This window comes from Lynx canadensis, chromosome B2 (assembly GCF_007474595.2).
Source record: "Lynx canadensis isolate LIC74 chromosome B2, mLynCan4.pri.v2, whole genome shotgun sequence".
NCBI lineage: Eukaryota > Metazoa > Chordata > Mammalia > Carnivora > Felidae > Lynx > Lynx canadensis.
The window spans coordinates 118,521,804-118,529,003 of NC_044307.1; positions in this window are offsets into that span (position 1 = coordinate 118,521,804).

The window sequence follows — 7,200 nt, forward strand, 5'->3', positions numbered from 1 at the left end:
CTGCCCCAGGAATATTTATTCAGCCTATTTAGTTTTACATTAGATACAATGCCATTTCTTACTCCATGTGGAAGAATTGCAAGAATTCTCAGTGTTGTTTGATGCCTCAAGCCAGAAAGAATGGCCTCTCCCTTAAATGACGGAGTGTGGAAAATTAGGGGTACGCTCGTAAGCATAAAGGAAGCATGTCAAATGACTATATGTGAGCTCTTTGCAAGTTCAGGTTTCATTTTTATGATTGTTTTGTACTCCTTCCCACAGAATCAACTATAGAGCTCCATAGCCTAGTAAACATTAATTGCATTAAATTAAGGGATATAAATATTGTCTGGATAGACCAATGGACAGAGATATTTTATTTTTTTTAATATTTTTAATGTTTATTTACTTTTGAAAGAGAGAGAGAGAACAGAGCATGAGTTGGGGGATGTGGGTACAGAGAGAGAGGGAGACACAGAATCTGAAGCAGGATCCAGGTTCTGAGCCATCAGCACAGAGCCCAATGTGGGGCTCGAACCCACAAACCATGAGATCATGTCCTGAGCCAAAGTTGGACACTTGACAAACTGAGCCACCCAGGCGCCCCTGAAGAGAGATATTTTAAAGGTAGAGACAATGTATAAACCCTGTATCAAGTCTTAAAGCCTAATCAAATGTTGTACACCCACTTATACCAGATTTTAGTAATAGCAACTTTATTAACTCAGTTATTTACTTATTTAACAACCATACACAAGAACCTATTCTGAGGTAGGAAAAGCAGGGGCCTGGAGATAAAAAGGTAAAATACATAAACTCCCCTTCAGAAAGCTCACAGTCTAATTGGGTAGGTAACCTAGCAGGCAGATACCATCATCTCAGAGGTGAGGGCCCAACACAGGAGGAACACAGCATGCTTCAAGGACTTCAAGAAGGGAAACCTGGCCATGATGAAGGTTAGGGAAGTGGGGATAGGGGCCGAGAAGAAAGGTGACACGTGACCTTGCTATGAATGAAGAAGGGGAATTGTTTAGGCTACCCAAAGGAAAATATGCTGTTTAAGGCTTACTGGGAGACTTTAAGCATCATGAGAAGGGAGAGAGCATAGAGCTTTGAGGATTTAGCATGAACTGATTATGGGATGCCCAATATCCTACATATCCTCCATTCATATTTTCGTTGGTGTGCAAGGCACTCTGTGGACTTGTGTGACCCATCAGCCTTTGTCATAAGCTGCGACTTGAGAATTGATGAGAAGTAGGACAAAAGAATAGGCACGTCATCTACTAACAAAAGGGCAGAACAGAAGAAACCACGTCAATCAGGTTTTTAAAAAATTAATGGCCTTTATTTTTTACAGCCATTTAATTTTCACAGAAAAACTGAGGGGAAAGTACAAAGAGTTCCACATACCCCCTCTCCACATAGTCTCTTCTACCATCAACACTCCCCACTAGAGTGGTACATTTGTTACAATCAATGAAGCAACACTGACACATTATTATCACCCAATGTGCATGATTTACATGAGGATTCATTCTTTGTGTTGTGCTTCTATGGGTTTGGACAAGTGTATAATGATATGTGCCCACCCTTACAGTATCATACAGAACAGTTTCATTGCCCTAAAAATTCTGTGATCCATATATTCACCTCTCCCTCTGTTCCCAACCCCTGTCAACCATTGATTTTTTTTTTACTATCTCTATAGTTTTGTTTTGTTTTGTTTCCAGAATGTCATATAGTTGGAACCATACAGTATGTAGCCTTTGTGGATTGGCTTCTTATACTTAGCAATATGCATTGTTTCCTCCATGTCTTTTTGTTGCTTGATAGCTCATTTATTTTTGGCACTGAATAATATTCCATTGTCTGGATGTGCGAAACTTGCTTATTTTTTAAATTTGGAGAAAATAGAAAGGAGAAGAAATCGCTCCCAGTTTCATGACATAGGAGAAACGAATTTGTGCTAAGAAATCAGATAAGTGTACATTGTCTGCCATATCCAATTCTTTTCTAAAACCAATGACCAAGGTAAAACCCTATGGTCCACCCCCTGGTCCTTCTCCAGCTTGGCACCACACTCTTTGGATACCATCGTTCCATCAAATAGGAAGACAACTGTCTTGAGAAGCAATATTAGATTACGCCCCATGTAAAAGTTATGGGGGCTAAGTTCTAGGAAACACAGCTTCACAAATCAGCTTCACAAATATAGCCTGGAAATATTCCCAAACCATAATTAAATTGACTTTTCCTACATATCACAATTAAAGGTAATTTTCAAACGGTATATTTATCTGGGCAGGTGTGTGGGACCAGATAACGGGACCTAGTCACACGAGCAGCCCAGTGTGGCAAACCTTTTTGTCTCTGTGGGCCTAAGATTCTCCTGGGTCACAAACAACAGGGTATGGGGGGCCCAGCAGAAACAACAGGCTGCCAGCTTGGTTCAGGAAGTCTCTTTTTCTCATCAGGTCTGAGACTCTCCCGGCCCTCACCCTTCAGAGACACTAGGGCAGGGAAGGGGTATCAGTGGGGGGATCTCACCACGTCCTTCCCCCACTGAGAGGCACCTGCTGGCCCAGGCTAGGGAAACACTTTCCACTCCCTTAGACAACATCAGCCAGTACCAGTGAGAACCCCTGTGGCATATGATACAACATACAGACCAAAATAACACCACAAAGGTGCTAAAAGTTAAACTGCCAAAAAGTAAGCTAAAACCTGCGTGTGAACCTAAAAGAGGGCGACTGCTGTTAAAATAAGAATTGAATAAGACCATGAATCTCCTAACAGACAACACGCCCAAGGGCTAATCGAAAATCACCTGTCATATCAAGAACCAAGAAAATCACAACTTGAATGAGAAAAAGCAATCAACTAATGCTACACCTACATAGATCAAATGTTGGAATTCTCTGATAAGGATTTTAAAACAACCATCATAAAAAGGCTCCAGCAATCCATTACAAATTCTTCTGAAATAAATGAGAAAAGAAATCTCAGCAAAGAAATAAAAGTTATAAAAGAGAATCAAAAGGAAATTATAGAACTGAAAAATACAATAACAGAAATTTAAAAGAAAACACTTGTTGGTGGACTCAATAATAGAGTGGAGAGGACAGAAATTAGAATCAGTGAATTTGAGAACAGAACAGTAGAATTAACCCAATCTGAAAAAGAGATAAAATAGACTTTAAAAAAAAAAAAAGGGTGGGGGGTTGGGGGAACAGAGCTCCAGGGACAAATGGGATAATGACAAAAGATCCAAAAGTCATATCATCAGAGTACTGGAAAAAGACAAGGAGTAGGGTGGAAAGAATATTTGAAGAAACAATGGCTGAAAACTTCAAATTTAGTAAAAGATACAAACCTATATATTCAAAAAGCTAAGTGAAACCCAAACAGGGCAAACACAAAGACATTCATACCAAGACATATAATTAAATCTTTGAAAATTAAAAATAAAAAATTTGAAATAAAAATCCAGAGAGAAGCAATGCATTACCTTTAGAGAAACACCAGATCAAATGACAGCAGATATCTCATCTGAAACCATGAAGGCCAGAAGGAAGTGATACAATATTTATCAAATGCTGAAAGTAAAGTACTGTCGACTATGAATTCTGCATCTGGAAAAAATACCTTTCAGAAATTAAAGGAAAGAAAAGCATTCTCAGATGAAGGAAGACTAAAAAATTTGTTTCTAGCAGACACACTCTTTAAAGATTCAATCAAGGAATTGTTCAGACAGGGAAGAAATGACAAAACAAGGAATCTTGGAAGGAAGGAAGAAAGCACGTGGAGAGGAAGGAAATATGGGTACACACATTAAACTGTCCTTTTCTCATTTGTTTTATAAATTATGTATGATGACAAAAATTATGACACCATCTAATACCCAAGACAATGATATTAAGAGTGTGGAAGGTAAAGGAATCTAAATGGGAGCGAGATTTGTACGCTTCACTCAAAGCAGATGTGGATTTCACTAGACGATAAGTCCCATATGTATACTATAATCCTCAGATCAGCCACTATAAAAACTATACAAAGAGATACACTCAAAATCACTATGAATTAATCAGGATGGAATTCTAAAAAAACTGTTCAGTTAACTGGCAGGAGGCAAGAAAATAGAAACAAAGGAAGAAAGATAAGGGGAAACAGAAAAGAAATAATAAAATGGTAGACTTAAGTGCTAACTCATCATTAATTACTTTAAATGCAAGCAGCCTAAATAACTAAAAAAAAAAAAAAATAGGACAGAAGGGGGTGGTGGTGGTATAGTGGGGAGTGAGTAGATAAGAGCTAGCTGTGGTTGTAAAAGGACAACATAAGAAATCCCTGTAGTGTAGTTTGGAACTGTGCAGAGCATTCACCTACAAGGCAGTGCAATTGCATAGAACTTATGTGCACGCACACACACACAAGTACAAGTCTGGGGAAACCTGAATAATGGAGGTAGATTGTATCAATGTCAATATCTATGTTGTGATTTTATATTATAGTTTGTCAAAACATTTCCATGGGGCAAATTGGGCAAAGTGTACAAGAATCTTTCAGTATTATTTCTTACAACTACATGTGAAACCATAATTGTCTAAATAAAAATGTCAGTTTTAAAAGAGATATATCTACTACATTTTATAATTTCACTTATGTTATAACATGTTGCAAAACATCTGTTTAAAATATGTTTGTTCCAGGGGCACCTGGGTGGCTCAGTAGGTTGAGCGTCTGATTTCAGCTCAGGTCATGATTTCACAGCTAGTGAGCTCTGTGCTGACAGCTCGGATCCTGCAACCTGCTTCAGATTCTGTGTCTCCCTTTCTCTCTGTCCCTCCCCTGCTCATGCTCTGTCTCTCTCTCTCAAAAATAAATAAACATTAAAAAAAATTTTAACAAATAAAATACATTTGTTTTCGTATAGCCACTGTGGAAAACAGTATGGAGTTTCTACAAAGTTAAAAAGAGTAATTGCACTACTGGACCCATACCCCCCAAAATACAAATACACTAATTCAAAGGGATACATGCACCCCTTTGTTTATAGCAGCATTATTTACCATGTCCATCAAAAGATGAATGGATAAAGGAGATATGGTGTATATACACAATGAAATACTATTAAGCCATAAAAAAGAATGAAACAGCCATTTGCAAAAACATAGATGGAGCTAGAAAATATAATGCTAAGTAAAATCAGTCAGAGAAAGACAAATACCATATGATCTCTCTCATGTATAGAATTTAAGAAACAAACAACTACAAAAATGAGCAAAGGAAAAAAAGGAGAGAGGAAACCAAGAAACAGACTCTTAACTATAGAGAACACACTGATGGTTACCAGAGGGGAGGTGGGTGAAGGGGTGGGTAAAAGAGACAATGGGGATTAAGGAGTGCACTTGTGCACTTGTTGTTGAGCCCTGGGTGATGTATGGAACTGTTGAATCACTACATTGTACACCTGAAACTAATATAACACTGTATATTAACTACACTGGAATTTAAAATAAAATACATTTGTGTATTTCATTCACTTAAATCAATTTATCACATAATAAAAACAAGGATAAGCTATTTCTTGCCATGCACATTGAATAAATTTTTTGGCATTTGGAGAAGAAATAGGATAGTCTCAATTTCTCTACAAATACTTTGACCTAATGGCTGTTGTGGACCCATGAATTGAGAAGAGTTGTTTAGTCTGTCACCAAAAACTTTATAACCTTTCCTTAGCCCATAAATGAGCAAGAGTCTCCCAAGGGAAGAATGACTCACCCCAGGGAAGAAATAGTCTTATAAATCCACAACAAAGTGGTTCGAAATGCTCTACTGCTACCAAAAAAGCCCTCTTATATTAAACATCTTGAGGACAAGAAAGACAGTTTGAGTGCTATTCTGTTGAGATAAACTCATTATTGCCATTGACTTTCAAATGTGTATCTTGCACATTAGTTTACATTTGTTTTAAAGTTCCCCTTCTCTTCAGCTCTTAATCACTACTGATTTAAGTTCAGAGGGACAACATAGGTTATTGGGTATTAGAGGCCCACCTTACAAAATAACACCTGTTTGGGAATCAATAGTATGGTACATGATCCATAAACTGAAAGAAAGTCTTTTATTTCCTTAACCAAATCAATAAATAGTTTGTGTAATGCAGATATTACTAGGCTGCAGTCATACTTGGTCTGCCCTAAATGTATGAAGCATTGAACCTTAATCGAGTCTCATCTCTTTGAGTTTATCAAAGAATTGGGACCTGGTTTATCTACATTTTTATCACTTTTAAGATATGAGATGAGTTCACAGTAGAGTTCTCTTACTTGCATCCTCGTGAACAATATAGCACCATCTCAGAGGAGGGCCAAAGCCAAGGCTGTTCAGTTCAGTCTTCTAGTTCAGGCCTCAATCGTTTTGTGTTTTCATCACACTTACACATTCTGAACATTTTTGGCGATAAGTGTGAAGAGATTAAAGAACTGATATAAGAGTACTAAACAAATCAGCAACGATTGCAATGCAATCACCGTCTCACAGAGCTTCATAGACTCTCTATCAGCATCACTGGCTAGCATGCGTGGTTACCGGTCAGCACTGGCTGAGCAGAACAGTTTACTGCCCTGACCATACCCACACCTTCTTAGAGACCCACAAAGCAAAGTTCTCTTATTTTCCTGGCAACATGGCATCTCTTCTTCTTTCTACTTTCTTTTCTTTCCTTCTTTCTTTCTTGGGAATGTCATGGTTCTACCTGAGCTGTAGCACAGCAATGGTGACACACAAGACTTGCTCACACAGCATTATTTATTGATAGCATTCAGCCTTTTCTTTCTCTCTCTTTCTTTCTTTCTTTCTTTCTTTCTTTCTTTCTCTTTTACTTTCTTTCTTCCTTCCTTCCGTCTTTTCCCTTTCCTTCCCCCTTCATCTTTCTTTCTTTCTTTTCTTTTTCTCCTCTCTTTCTCTTTTTCTTTCCTTTTTTTTTTTTTTTAATTTTTTTTTCAACGTTTATTTATTTGGGACAAGAGAGAGACAGAGCATGAACGGGGAAGGGCAGAGAGAGAGGGAGACACAGAATCGGAAACAGGCTCCAGGCCCGAGCCATCAGCCCAGAGCCTGACGTGGGCTCGAACTCCCTACCGCGAGATCGTACCTGGCTGAAGTCGGACGCTTAACCGACTGCGCCACCCGGCGCCCCTCTTTTCCTTTTTC